Source organism: Ctenocephalides felis, unplaced genomic scaffold (genome assembly GCF_003426905.1).
Source record: "Ctenocephalides felis isolate EL2017-DRISC unplaced genomic scaffold, ASM342690v1 CF-g0.4_SCAFFOLD_00845, whole genome shotgun sequence".
In the NCBI taxonomy this organism is placed as follows: Eukaryota; Metazoa; Arthropoda; class Insecta; order Siphonaptera; family Pulicidae; genus Ctenocephalides; species Ctenocephalides felis.
In genome coordinates this window covers 59,392,397-59,409,004 of record NW_020536999.1, presented here as the reverse complement: position 1 = coordinate 59,409,004, position 16,608 = coordinate 59,392,397, and the positions used below count along the sequence as shown (strand labels likewise).

The 16,608-nt window shown below is 32.5% G+C and overlaps 1 protein-coding gene and 1 non-coding gene across 2 annotated transcripts in view; both read left to right on the top strand.

Annotated features, from left to right (window-relative positions):
* Nucleotides 1–16,608, top strand: part of LOC113386652 (GATA zinc finger domain-containing protein 14-like) — a 56,835-nt gene that overhangs the window by 26,174 nt on the left and 14,053 nt on the right. The gene's annotated exons all lie outside the window — the stretch shown is intronic.
* Nucleotides 8,274–8,345, top strand: Trnaq-uug. Its single transcript has one exon. It is a non-coding gene; the product is annotated as a tRNA-Gln (tRNA).

Below are 16,608 nucleotides of genomic sequence, written 5' to 3'. Positions count from 1 at the left end.
ACCGAAAAAAATGTACTCACAGTTCCAAAAACATAGAATACTAATTTTAGTTTTAAATAGAAGAATAGGCGGTATTGAGTCCGACATACCTAGACAAAAGACCAGTCTGCGATGCATTTCCTTCGCTATATAAACACAAACACACAGATACATCAATTTTCTCTAAGTAAATATACTTACTCTACGGGAAGTTGAAAAATTCTATGAAAAGACTACCAAATATCATCTCAAATTATTTTTTTATTTGGAAGAGCTTCAGGTTAATAATGGAAAATAATTTTATTCAAATTACTGCCATGTAGTTGAGCTCGAGCAGCCGACCCGAACGGATCGAAGCTGAAATTCAATAGTGCGCAATAGTGTTACGTAAACAACAAGTGTGATTGTTAATCACCAAATATCTAGTGTAGTGATACAGTGTTTCGTACAACAAATGCCCCTTTTAGGGGGGGCATTTAATTGTAAATAAGTGAATAATTTTATTACAAGTATGCAAAATCAAGAAATATAACTTATTCTATCCCTCCGTTAGTTGAAACTATCAACATTCTTCATGATACGTCGACGATGGACAATGAATATATTAAACAAGTAATCAACAAACAGAAGACTAATAGTTCAATTAATGGAAAAAACCAATCAGACGATACGATTATGAACGAAATAGTTCCGTCAACTTCTTGGCAAACAATAGAACCAGGCAGCAAACAAGTAATCATCAATCAGAAAACTAATAGTTCAATTAATGAAAAAAATCAATCAGACGATACGATTATGAACGAAATAGTTCCGTCAACTTCTTGGCAAACAATAGAACCAGGCAGCAAACGCAGACGCACATCGGCTAATAAATATGTCGAAAATGTAAACATAACGCCGACTCGAAACAGGTTCGATGCATTAAAAACAAACAAAGGTCATCCGTCCGAAACAACAAAAACACAAACTGATAACACCGAGAAAACTACAAGGCCACCTCCTATATTTCTATATAACGTAAATAATTTTTCTGATATGGTATCTGATATTAATAGTGTAATAAACAGAGAACAATATTATACAAAATCAATGTCGGACGATACAGTGAAAATAAATGTTCAACAGCCCGAGCAATACAAGCTGCTTATAAACTTTTTCAAAACAAAAGGTACTGTTTATCATACTTATCAACTTAGAAATGAAAGAGCATACAGAGTGGTACTCAAAAATATCCATCATACATACGATATCAACGAAATAAAAACGGAACTAGAGAAGAAAAATCACAAGGTCAGAAATATAATAAATATGAGATCGTATATAACTAAAAAGCCACTCAACATGTTTTTTGTTGATTTGGAACCCTCTAATAATAATAAAGAAATTTACAATATCACGAAGTTGAACCATATTGTAGTAATTGAAGCGCCCAAAAAGAGAAAAGGATTAATACAATGCACAAGATGCCAAAATTATGGTCATTGCAAAACATATTGCAATCGACCATTTGCTTGTGTCAAATGTGGAGAAAATCATAACTCAAAAATTTGCGTAAAACCAAAAAGTACGCCTGCTACGTGCGCACTTTGTGGTAAAGATCACCCCTCAAATTACAGAGGTTGCGAAGAATACAAGGCCGCGTACTCCACTGCTTACAAGAAAACATATACAACAAAAAAATCACATGATACGAGAGATATTCATGATCCAAACACAAGTCGTCAAAATATTAACATCAGAAACACAAATCACATGAGCTACTCGGAAGTCATCCGAAATCAACAAAGAAACGCAACCAGCGGGCCCGAAACAAGTACGGTACTACAGGATTTCTTGAACAGTTTTAGAGATATGTTTAAACAACTCATGGAACAAAATAATATGATCATGCAGATGCTCACTATTTTGGCTAAGAAATAATGGCTAACTCACTGCGGATTGCTGAATGGAATGCAAATGGCATTCTAAATCATCTAAATGAATTAACTATGTCTTCTCCAAATACAAATGATTGACATCTTATTAATAAGCGAAACTCATCTCACAGAGTCTTCATACATAAAAATTCCATTCTACAACTTTTATGGTACTAATCATCCTGACAACACAGCACACGCTGGGGCTGGTATTCTAATAAAATCATCAATAGAACACTATGAGTTAGCGAAATATCAACAAAACCATATACAGGCAACATCAGTTAAAATAAAAGGTTTCGAACACAATATGATTGTTTCAGCCATCTATTGCCCTCCACGATATAATCTAAAGAAAAACGATTATGAAGAATATTTTGAAACATTAGGAAATAAATTTATAGTTGGTGGTGACTTCAACTCTAAAAATATAATATGGGGCTCAAGACTTACGACTCCAAAAGGTAAACAACTGGCAGAGTTAATATATGAGAAAAACTATACCATAATAACAACTGGGAGTCCCACCTACTGGCCAACAGACATACAGAAGATACCGGATCTGCTAGAATAATTATATTGATATAGAAAGTAATGAAGACTTATCTTCGGATCATACGCCCATAATTTTGACCCTAAGTACTAATGTAATAAAACGGAAGGTACAACGCAAACTGTACAACCACAAAACGAATTGGGAGTGTTTCAGAAATGTAATTGATTCAAAAATCAACCTTAAAGTAAGAATTAAAAATGAAAACGATCTCAACAAAATAACTGAACAGTTTATAAGTACTCTTCAACAAGCCGCTAGGTTTGCCACACCAGAACTAGCGCAACATAAACTGGAAATCAACGTACCAATGGAAATTAGGCAGCTTATAAAGGATAAACGAAAGGCAAGAAATGTCTGGCAAAGAAGTCATAACCAGCACGATAAAACAATATACAATAATTTGGCAAGAAAACTTAAACATGAATTAAAACAGTGGAGAGAAATTGGCATAATGAACTATATTACTAATCTTAACAAGTATGATAACACGATTTGGACACCAATTAAAAAAACTAGAAGACCTATAACAACTAACTCGGCAATAAGATTAGATTCGGAAGGACCATGGGCTAGGAGTGATCAAGAAAAGGCGAATATGTTTGCGGACTATCTAAGAAACGTATTTACTCCAAATGAAAATAGTCAACAACCGCGAGTATCTGATGAAGTTAATGAGATAAAAGGCACTACTGAAAACATTAAACAGGTTACACCAAAAGAAATTAAGAGACAAATTTCACTTTTAAATAACAAGAAATGTCCAGGAATTGATCAATTGGATGCTAAAATTTTGAAAGAACTGCCAAGAAAAGGTCTAATAATGCTGACTTATATATTCAATGGAGTACGACGTTTGGGATATTGGCCAAAGGACCTAAAGAACTCCGAAGAAATAATGTTACAAAAACAAGGTAAACCTAGTCATATGGCTAATTCATACAGACCAATTAGTCTTCAACCGGTTATATCTAAACTATTGGAAAAAATATTACTAGTAAGAATCCAAGAAAATCTTACCGCGATACCAGATCATCAATTTGGTTTTAGACAATCTCACTCCACTATACAACAGGCTCATAGGATAACTTCAATCATTCACAAAGCTTTTGAAGACAGTGAGTATTGCTCTGAGGTATTCATCGACGTAAAACAAGCATTCGATAGAGTGTGGCATGATGGATTGATAGCCAAAATTAAAAAATGCTTACCAAATCAATTATATAAAATACTGAAGTCATTCTTGACTGGTAGATACTTCAGGACAAGGGTAAGAGATGCAGTATCAGATTTTCATCCAATAAAATCGGGAGTACCACAGGGTAGTGTATTAGGACCAATTTTATACACAGTATATACACACGACTTACCAACACATAACAACACAATTACGGGTACGTTCGCGGATGACACAATGATCATGGCAACACATCAAGATCCAGTAATCGCATCTCTAAACTTACAAGAACATCTATTCGCACTTGAAGAATGGCTGAAAGAATGGAAAATAAGTATAAATGAAGACAAATCAAAACATATCACGTTTACAACGAGAACTCAAAACTGTGAGGCTGTATTTATAAATAACATCGAAATTCCTCCTAGTACCAGCATTAATTATTTAGGGCTTCATCTAGACCGTAGACTCACATGGGGTCCCCATATCAAACAAAAAAGCAAACAAACAATGAAAAAATTCAAACAACTATACTGGCTAATTGGCAGAAAATCGAAAATGTCATACGCAAACAAGACTTTAATATACAAAACTGTACTAGTACCAATATGGAGCTACGGAATAGAATTATGGGGATGTGCAAGTGCATCAAACATAAAAATTATACAGCGTACCCAGAACAAAATATTAAGGGCAATGGTAGATGCGCCTTGGTACGTAACTAATGAGACCATCCACAGGGACTTGGAAATTAAAACTGTAAATGAAATTATAAAGACCCGGAGCTGTTCTTATCACAACAAAATCGATGATCATTTGAACGCTGAAATACAAATTATCAACAAAATGGTTCAAACAAGAAGACTCAAGAAGAAATGGTCAAAGGACCTGCAATATTAAATTATATACAGACAGCTATAGAATAATTCTAGCAGAGGATCTCTTCAATGGAGGAGACCTCTAAACGCCAAATATAATTTATCACATAGGCTAATAGAAACTTTGTCTTCTGATTGTCTATTAAATAATAAATAAAAAAAAAAAAAAAAAATTACTGCCATGGCAAAACTGCATGCATGCAGTAAAAAACGTTAGATAGTAGACCCATTATTATAAATTGTAATTAAATTTATTAATTTAAAGTAAAGTATTTATTATGTTAATTAAATATTAGTGATTGCTAATACAGTATACCCGGAGCAGGAGAAAAGAAAAATATTTTTTCACTTACTATCTCATAATGGAAGTCACTTATACATATTTCAAAAGCACTTTTCAAAACCTCTTTGTGCAGATTAATCAATGACGTATAACAAATTGAATTGGATTTATTCCAGATTATACATACTTACCGTATATCGTTAATTATATAATTTATGTGATAAATATGTTTTGCAAATTGTATTAATCTTAAACCGCTCCCGTGGCTACAAAGCCGACTTTGGATAGAGCTGTTATGTAATCTATCAATAAGCTATTGGCGACGGACATGGAACTGATTTTAATAATGAATTAATTTAATTGTATAAAATAAAACAAAATTACGACATATGCATAACAAATCGTTTTGATGGTACTAATCCTTCTAAACTTCCAGCCGATATATTAATTAGCAAAGTATTAATTAAAATATGCAATTTTTTCATTAGTGAAGCTTTGGTAAGTCGCGTTCAGCAGCATTTTTAGCACAAATTATTTAATCAAAAATAAATTTTCAAAACATTCAAATACACTTTTGGACGCTAATAATTATATTAGTATGGGCGACTGGGTTCGGTAGTGACAGTCGTCATAACAGCTGAAATATAATGATTTAGTGATTTGACTAGTTTTTAGACCACACAAAGCCAAACTGATGGACAGTGTTGAAAAATCTTGATTTTCTTGAGATTCTGAATATGCATCTACAAATCAAAAAAATTAACCAAAAATTAAAATTCATGCCTAAAAATTCTTTTATTCGTCGCCTCTCTATAAATAATTTACGCATTTATCCAGTTAGGATCAAAATGTTGAAATATTTCTAAAGTTGCCACCTTCAAATTTTCGGCTTATGTTACATTTCTTTTGCCATATTTTCACCAAACTAAAACTTCCGATTTTTCCTTGCCTCTGGTCCCCACAGAAACTGCTGTTAGGCATTACTTTGTGGGGGGGGGGAGGATCTAGATTCTAGATTCTAGAAGTTTATAATTCTCGCACTGAAAATATACTTATCCAAATGAGCGAAGTCCCATTCGTTCTTCTTTTTTCCAAATGTGTGTGTATGTGTGTGTGTGTGTGGATACAAATTTTTGTCGATGATTTCTAAAATACGGATCAACCGATTTGAATAATAAAAATACTGATTAGTTTTTGGCTAAGGCAGGTCCAGCCGTTTCTAAGATACGGGGCAAAAATGGTAATTTAGTTTTTGAGCTGATGGAGCGTTCGATTTAAATGATTTAAAAAACATTTTATTGGTATTGACAAAATGAAGAACTGATTAAATTTTTGGAAAGGCAGATCTAGCAGTTTTTGAGATCAAAAAAAAAGTAAAAAAAAAACGCCATTTGGAGGTCAAAAATTAATATTAGACATATGCACATCAAATTATCAGATATTTTATAGAGATTTTAATAATAAGTACAATAAATTTTGTTATTATTTCTATAGGTTCCGTACCAATTTTCACGCGCTTTGATATCTTGTTTTTATTTTTTTGTCTTTCAAAATTTTCAATTTTTTTGGATTTTAAAATAACAAATGCTATTTAAGGATGGATACACATGATATTTCATATCATTTCTTTATATATTAATCTTTTTTTTTAATCGCAGACTTTTATATGTAATACTCTTTTATCTATGTTTGCTTTTCTTACTTCATAATTTTTTTGAAAAAATTAGCAATGCTTGTTTATTTTGATATATTTTGTAAATTTACCCGTCAGTTTTCGAAGAACTGCGACAATTCGGGACAAAAGATCTAAATCTGGGACAAATATTGCTTTTAGAAAAGCTAGGGATACAAGGTGAAAATCCGGGACTGTCCCAGCCAAACCAGGACTTATGATCACTTCACTATTAACGCTTAATATTTCTTTATTTTTCTGCGTCGTCAAGGACTACATTCACAAAGTTTCTTTTATTCTAATTATCTTCATTTTGTATTTTTATCGTCTGGGCTATTTATACATATGTAACACATGTGTAGTACCTAATATTGCACCTGTTGCGCAAATGTTTTAGAAGTTCTAACAAAACAAACTATTTTTGTATCATCATGTTTGTATGATGCAACTTGTTTCAATATGTTGATCGTATCTCTTAGACGACTTATATAGACATATTGTAGATCTATTACGAGATCTAGAGATCTTGGGTTCAAGGCTGGGTCTCAATATTTCTTGATGAAGGTTCAAAAACATTGTAGGAAGTGTTTCAATGTAAATTGTTTAATCTTAAATATACAGTTGTTATCTATTATATTAAACCTCCGGTAAAATTTAAATTAATTAGTGATATTTAAATTAGCTGATGATTTTCAGAAATCTCTCTAAATTGATTGATAGATGTCATTGATTCATTTTACAGGTTATTAGTTTTTTTATTTTGATTTTTGTTGCAATTGTTATATGGAAATCTAATAACAATGATTGTTTTCCTAAATACATAAGCAAAAGCTAAACAATTTTTCATTGGCATATTGTGTATATATTATATTTATTTATTTTTTGAGACCAAAGAGAGTCTCTTTAGTCTGAGTAAAAATTGAAATTCGACCAATTTTTTATATTTGAATTGGAAATTAAAAAAAATCTTTGTGAAATAATTTTTTTTGCCTTTCCCAAAAACTAATCATCTAATTAATAATGTTTTTTTAATTAGATGATTCGTTCTTTTTATAACTGCTATCTTTTGCACGTTTTGCTCCGTATCTCCGAAACGGCTGAAACTGACTCTGCAAAAAAATAATCAACATGTTTTCCCGTCAATACGAACCAAATATTTTTTGAAAATTTCTAATCGAATGACCGGTTCTCGCAAAAACCGAGTTTTCATTTACTGTTCTTTTTGCGTATTTTCGAAGCGACTGGATCTGTCTTTGGCCAAAACTAATCAGCACGTCTCCTTTATCAATAATATCAAACAAATGTTTTTTTATATGATTGAAATCAGTTGATCTGTGCTACCGAAATCGTGGACAAAAAATTGTATCCACTCATACACACATCAATTTTTCTATGGTATTCAAAGACCTCTGAAAAATTTACACATTTGATTTTTGGGCGACTACTATAATTTACCCTACCTGTAATTGAAAATGAAAAACATTTCAACATATTTCTATTATCATTAAATGTTTGGGTAAATCTTATTCCTTCCTGTAAAACATAAATTGATATGCAATGCAAGTAAGAAATATTGAAGAGAAACATATTTAATAAAATATAGAAATTATTATTGGCTTATGAAAAATAACAGAATTATGAAAATAAAAATAATATAAAAATCCAGTTTTTAAAATACATGGGCAAATTTAATTAATAAATTTAAATTGTTTCTGTAAGAATTAGTGTTATACTTCCAATATTCTTTGTCGCATTATGTTCTTTTTTGATTCTATTAGATGTGAATGAACTCGCAAATAAGACGTATCTTCAGGTGGTTCCATGGTGTAATGGTTAGCACTCTGGACTTTGAATCCAGCGATCCGAGTTCAAATCTCGGTGGAACCTGAATATTTTTTATTTTTATTTTTTACTTATTTTATTTATTTTTATTTATTTTACTTATTTTTTTTCAATTTTATTTGTTATTTAATACATTTTTAATAAGAAATAAAATTTTAATATTTTTTTAATAAATTTTATTTTCATTTTCACTGAAGACTAAAATATAAACATCAAAGTAAGTTGCTTATTACATTAACTTTTTTTAAAATTTTATTAAAGATTTTTTGTATTGATATTAGATATTCAATATATTTTCTATTCAATAGTACAACGGTAAACTAAGAAAAATTTAGTAGCTTCTAGTATATTAAGAAAAGTGAATAAAAAATATGAGCAATTGGTGATAACTAAATATATATCAATACAAAATAAAATTGAGTGTTTTTATATGCAATTCAATTTGTTTCAATTTTACAATAATTGTAACTTATACGTTTACTAAATGAAAAATGTGTGAATAAGTAAATATTAAATTAATGGTGTATGGCATCGTGCCTCAGGGCAAATTGCTGGAACTTCCCGTACCGTAAAGAAATATTCGCACAATATTAAATGTTTTCGAATAGATTATTATAAATACTGTAACATTGTATAATATTTGTAAGAATTATATAAACTAAATAACAAAGTTATGATTATTTATTTAGAGAATGTAAGTGATCTTTAGAACCATAGCCAGAATTAAAATTTAAATTTATTAAAATAATTAAGAATTATTTTCGATATACAAAAACTATTTTTTTTTCAGAAAAACAAACGGAAGAAAAAAATTTGAAATGAAAAAAAAAATTTTCTAAAAGCAATTATTTGGTCAAAACAAGCAGAAAGTTTTTTGAATCATTCAAAACGGATGCTTAGTTCTTTCAAAAACTACCATTTTTGCACAATTTTGCTCGTTATCTTTAAAACGGCTGGACCTGCCTTTGCCAAAAACTAATCACAACTTCTACTCGTTATTACGAATTGAATGTGTTCGGATCATTCAAATCGGATCCTTTGAATGATCCAGTTTTCTCACAAAAACTGGATTTCCATTTTCTGCACTCTTTGCTCCGTATCTCCGTAACGGCTAGACCTGCCAAAGACTAATCAACACATCTTCCTATCAATAGGAATCGAATGTTTTTTGATGTCAAATCGGTTGATCCGTGCGCCCGAAAACGTGGATGATACAAAACACACACACATTTATTTTTTCTGAGGCATGCCAAAATGTTCAGAAACGTGATGATATGCAAAAATTTCATTTTTGATTTTTGGCTCATTACTATAACTTATCCTACGGGAAGTTAATTATGTTATTAATCCGAGTTGTTAATATAAGTTTAATATTTACTTATTTATTTTTATTTATTATTTATTCAGTGACTGTTTAACGATCATTATAAACATAATGATCAATTTTGATTTATCATTTTTTTTAACATAATGTCAGGAAGAGTGTCGCCTAATATAGGCGACGAGTTTTGCTCCAAGATTTATTATTACTATGTATTATAATATTACATGATTGTATTGTATTTTTTTCGTAACTATTAAGTTTTTAAAAGTGTAATTTTCGTTTTTAAATACACTTCGATTGATAATTATTTAAAATCTTAAATTATGTTTTTGTGCGTTCAGTAGTTATATTGGGCTTCCGTACAGCAGTGTCACTTCTGCGGAAAACAATATCGTAGCGAAATGGTTAATATACATTTCTATCTACATATTTTTTATTGTGAAAATTTTTTACTGTATAATATGTTTTGTTTAGTTTCAGTTGATGAGTCATATTGTACATTTAATTAAATTTTAAATTAAATTTTAATTTAATAAATACTCAGACCATATAACTCAAATGTCTTCAGTACCATAGAAATCGATTAAACGCGGATCTGGACAACACTACATATCGCTTTTTTGTCGAAAGTTAATAACCAATTATTCCTCTACCACTTACATTTATTTATAAAAATTACATCTTTTCTATCAAAATTTATTAACATCATAACGCTGCTGCTGCATGCAGGGTAAATCGTTATTTCTGAATTTCCTGAAACTGTCCGACTGCGGCGAGTGATGTTGCGCTGGACGCCGATTTTCGCAGGCCGAACTATTGCACGAAAGTCCGCCTCCGCCCTGTTGGCGCTGGAGGACGTGCGAGGGCGACGGATCTTTGGGCACAGCACCGCTGGTGGGCGATAGATGCCGGTGATGAGCACTTGTTGCGTGCAGGTTCATGGGAGAGGGACTGTTATAGGAACCTGAAAGGAAATTGACATATTTTAATTTTCCGAATGAGAAGTTTATGTTTTCATCAAAAAAATCGTTTCGCTAATTTTATGTTTTCTCGACGTTTCAAGCCATTCTGAATCGAATGAGACGACAATTGGAAAAAGTATGTGTGTGTGTGTGTGAACAGATTTTTTGCCGTTTCGACGTTTTCTCAAAATCGGCTGGACCGATTTCAAAAATTTAAAAGCCATTCGATGTGTCGCGATGAGGACTGGCGTTTATCAATTTTGCACGACGATCAAGCCGTTTCTTTGTAAATAACAAAAAAGTGAAACATTTTTTGTCCACGTTTTAGTCCGTAGTTCTGAATCGATTTTGAAAATTCAAAAACCGTTCAAAAGATATTGGTTGGGAACCGTGCTGATGAGTTCTTGGTAGAGATCGGCCAGGCCGATTTCGATAAATGTTATTACAATGATCTGATGTTTGGTAAAGACTGGTTATAATATATCATTGTATACATAAATATCATTAAAAAACAAAACTCCGTGTCATTTTGTCCGTACTTCCCCTGTTTAAAAATATAAATGCACGTTTAATCTATTTGTCATGGCACCTTTTTTTGGTTTTTCTTCCTGAAGGAGAAGTTTTTGCCAGAAAATACGACTTGCTGAATTGTTTGAGGTTAAAATTGGAAGAATTATGTGTGTGTATATGAGCTGCAATTTGATCCTTTGTTGACGTTTTCTCGTAAACATACCAATTTGAAAAATTGAAAAGCCAGTCAATATATCTGAATATGGTTTTGCGTTGATCAATTTTATAGCGATGATCTGTCGAATCATTTCTTTCTAATTAGCAAATAAATGCCAATTTTTTGTCTGCTCGAAAGATATCAGTTAGGAGTCATGCTGTTTAGTGTTTGGCCAATATTTGTTGAATTTGTTTTTTAAGTTTAGATAAAAAAAATATGATGATTGAGTTTTATGATCTTATATTATGTGCCTGCGTCAATGTGATGGTATTTTAAAAATTCATCAAAATTTTGAATAGGTTGAGTCTAAATGTTAAACTTATTTCGTGAAAATATTTAAAGTTGCTAATTTTCAGATCGTGTTGATTATGCTGATTACCATAGACATAGATTAAATATAATATATGTTAAAAGTAAAGTGACAAGATTTACTTTCGGTTATGCTCCGAGAATATGTTCATACACTTAGTTCATTTCAGACTGATAAAAAACTTACTGACATTTTATTTTGATCGCCGATTTTCTTTTATAAAAACGGATCGAAGAATTTGCAGATAAAATTGAACGGTTTAAAACTGCCGTTTTTTTAAATAAGAATAATTTTAATTTGTACAAAATCTTCCAAGAATTGCTGCGTTTAAACTCTGCTATAAGGATCTCAGATGTCGTCAAAAATATACGAGAGAGGGTTACAATAAATAAGATGCATGACGTGCCAATCATTTGGCTCGTTTAATGATTTTCGGATGATATATATAATGACATGATATTACACGCTATATGTCTATATAGTTCTACCCCTCCTTTGAAACTATTTTAATATTTTATAGGAATTTGTAAGAAGTGTTAATAATGGTAACTATTTCTAGTGTTGTTGCCATTACTAGCCTTAGTTCCCGTTTTTGTATATAGTCAACCAATACGTAAACTTTGGTATGCTTTATTAATTTTCCTTTTTTGTGGGTTTGTAGGCAAAATAATTAAATAATGCTGACGAAATTATAGCTCGGGCATTACATTTTTCATATCATTCGAAATAAGTGAAATCTTCTTTATGGTACTCAGAAATCGAAGAAACGAATATTTCACCTTATTCAAAATATTGGTCTTATAACTTAGTAAATAATTTTACCCACCTTGTGATAAATGAATCTTGTACTCTTGTATCGATCCCATCCGAGTATCATTTTCTGATCCGTTATGCAATGAACTCAAGTGCCCTCGTTGGGGGTTTGCAGCATACTGTTCGCTGGCACCGCTGTTGCCCCCTTGAGAAGAGCCTCCAACCAGAGAAGAACTCCGTTGAGCCAGGACGCGAGGCGGTATCATACCCGTGTGGTTATTATTCGGAGCAATATAATTCTAAAAGAATGATAAATAAAAATTTGAAAGCAATGTAAAGTATTAATTGATTTTACGAATTATTTTCTAATTATATATTTATATATTAGGTGCGCAACTAAGTTCTCGCTCTTTTTCGATGAAAATGTAACTTTATTCTATATTATAAAACATCTGATTCATTCAAAGTATTGCCCATCGCTTGACACATCTTTTGCCCATCTTTCTAGCAAAGCTCGTATACTTTGGCGCAAGAAGTGTTCGCCTTTTGAGGCTATCAACAAATCAAGTCATTTTTTGACGTCTTCATATAAGTTGAACTGCTGATCTGCCAGGCTCCCAATAAGTTTTAACAGGCTTGGAAACGTGAGGCCGAGCGTTGTCATCCAGTAAAATCACTCTGCTCGTATTGTGGCCGTTTTTCGACCAATGCTAAATTGCATCAATTGAGTTCGATACAGTTCTCCAGTGATGGTTTCGCTCGGTTTCAACAGCTCATATTAAATAACACCGACTTGGTCTCACCATATGCCGAGCATAACTTTTGCTGTGAAGATTCGGCCGAACGGAGATTTTCTCCTCTTTGGATTGCTGTAATGTATTTATTTTTTATCATCTGTCACAATGTGATGAAGAACCCCTTCTTTTCTCGCCGCTGGAGCAGTTGTTCCCAGGCGAAAAAACGACGCTTGACGTCTCTAGGCTTCAACTCACAAGGAACCGAAGTTTCTTGCTTCCGAATCATCCCCAATGCATGCAATCGCTTGGAAATGGGTAACTCCTAATTCTGAAGCAAGATCTTCTTGAGTTTCGCACGAATCCTCTTTGAGCAATTTCTTCAATTTAGCGTTTTTGAAGGTTTTGGCCTTCCTTTACGAAGGCGGTCGTCAACATCAAAATCACCATCTTTGAAGGGACGAAACCCCTCACGACATGTTGTTTCGCTCAGAGCAGCATTTCCGTAGCTCTCGATGCACTTGAGCTGCCGTTTTTTTCGAATGGAAGACGAAAATCAACACTCCCCGCAAATGACGATTGTTTGGCATGAAATTAGACATTTTCACTTAACCAGAAGTATATAATGCAAAAACGAAATCACCTATGTGTCACAGCAGTTTGTTTACCACATGTCTATGCTTGGTTCAAGACGTTTTGGATTTGTCAAAATCGACCAACCCTTACTGCTAGAGCCATATACTGACAAACAGCGAGAATTTAGTTGCGCACCTAATAAAAGTTTGTCATCATGACAACTTACCTTTGGCGGAATATTTCCATGATACGGACATGGAGCCGGCTTCTTGTTCTCGACAACCATATGCAAAGAACCACCCTGAGGACGCACATTTCCTAGTGGTGAATCGTTGTTTGTTTTTGGTTCTGCTGTCAGTAGATTTTTTAGATCCAGAATTCGATTTTGATTGGCGTTTTTTATCACATTCTATTCACAGAATAATAAGAATTTATTACAAATCCAAGAAAATATCATAAACTTTTTATTGTGTTTTTGTGAAATGTACAGATGCTACGGTATTGGCCATGTAAGTTAGACTAACTGGGTTAATCCAATGAAAATACAAAAATTATTTGAAACAAGTAAAAATAGTGGTTATTTGTCATGGACCAACATCAATAGTATAATCAATTACATGCTGCAATAATTTATTTACCTGATGGTATTGAATGCTGTCGTTACCAGTTCCAGCTAAAGGACAGTCCTTATGGGGATTCAACTCTGCCCATTTTCTCAATTCTCCTAAAGGCTTTTCGATGTTGCAACGTGGGCATCCAGATAAAACGTCCAGCTCAACCTCGAGCTGTTTAAGGTGCTCCATGCCCTTTTGAAGATGTTCCATTGCTCCAGAACTCACTATGAAAATATTAAATAATAAGTTGATATAAAAATTCACGATAATTCAGTTAGAAGCATCTAACCTAGTTATTTTGATCAGCAACGAGTTTTGATATGAGAAATGTAAAAGCAATACATATACTAGTTTTTGGGTTCTAATTTTGAAATTGCCCCGTCGTATGCCCCGAAATTATTTTTTAATTTATCATGAAGATTTGATCGAACCTATTTATGTCAATTATGTCATAATGGTGTGTGGTATTTTAAGAAATTGTTGAGAAAAATATTTATGGAGTAAAAAAATGAGTCGAAACAGTACAAAACTTAATGATCACGAGAAAACAAACATGCCAGAGGAAATTAAAAGCAAGAAGAATGGTAGTTAAATTTGAGACAATCTATTCCAAGATAATAACTTAAAATAACAACTTAATTTCTGACTGAAAGACAGACGAACAACAAAACATCAAAATACGTTTTCTTATATTATGAATGTAAACGTCAAATAATTCTTTATTTAAATATAGAAATGTTAAAAGTACTTACTTTTTGATGTCCAACAACGAAAAGATTGACAACAGATTTTATACTACAAATCTTGGTTTAAAACAAACTCTTGGATTTTATTATATTTTTCAGTTTTCCATTTTATATTTTTTAGTGGTAGAGGAGTTTTTTTTAACTTTTTTTTAATTTTTTTATTTCGTAATTAAATTACGTTTTCATTTTTTATAATTTTTATGCTTTTGTTTTTTTAAAAACACATCTGACATTGATTGATAGAAGAATTATTATGATTTTTATTTGTTTTATTGTAATAGCGCATACTTTATTAATATTTTTTTTAAACTAAAAAAGAAAAGATGTAAGTGCAAAAGTGTACTTTAGACCGAAGATATGAAACTACTTCTTTCAGATATACAGGGTGGCTGATATGTAATGGAACAAAGTAAAGCGCTATATTTTTTTCATTTTTATTCTAAATTTTATTGTTTAAAAGCAAAAATGTCGGAAATAATATCAAATTTTAAAATCAGTTTAGATTTGTTCTAATTGGTCACCTTTTGCACGAATTATAGCCTTCAAACGGCCGAAAAGCCATAACACGTACGAAAGTGGCTCTGGGGTATTTTGGCCTATTCCCGGCGAGGCGTCTTTTTGAGATGATCATCGACAATTTGGTATTTTTTAGTGCAAACCTTACTCTTCAAAATGCACCAGGCACAAAAGTCCAACGAATTTAGTTCCATAGATTTTGGTGGCCATTGTGCGATGGACATGAAGCAAGAAACCTCTTTTTTAAGTCATTTTCGGTTGACGCGTGCTGAGTGTGATGGTGCTGAGTCCTGTTGGAATGTTCATGGTCTGTGACCAAAATGTTTGTCTATCCAGGACTTCAATACTGCCTTTAAGACATGTTTCCGATAAATTCGGCAATTATTCTGATCCCACGGTCGATGAATACGAGCGGAAGGTCACCATTGGCGGTTACGGTGGTTCTCACCATTACCGTCGGCGGTGCTTGAGTTCTGGTGGACAATCGAAGATGTAAATTTTTAGCTGACCTCTTTGGCAAGTAAACTCTATCATTTTGCTTGTTTACAAACTGCTCAATTTGGAATGACTTCTCATCGTAGAAAACCAAATTCGCCAACTAGCCACTTTCGTGCAAGCGAACCAACTCCTTGGCTCTTTCCCGTCTAACTTTTGTCTGTACATGTATGAACTCTTGCACTTTTTGGAACTTCAATGGCTTTAGTCCAAGCTCATTTTTCAATATGTGTTGCATCCGTTCTCGCGATATGTTAAGCTCACGCGCCATTTCTTTAGCACTGCGACACCAATTTCGATCAATTTTCGCCTTCACTTTTCTGGTGTTTCTGGTGTTTTTTTTTGTTTACTTTTTGGACGCGGTGCATTACTAAGAGTATCACGGTTACGAAATATGGTACGAGAAACAAAATATTTGTTCGCATTTAAATGCTGGAGGGCTTTAACGATAGCCACTTGTGGTTTTCCAGCCAAATATATAGCAATAACACTATCACGCTTGACTTCCTTCAAGAATAAATTTTTTTCTGAATGCAATAGATCAAAATGCT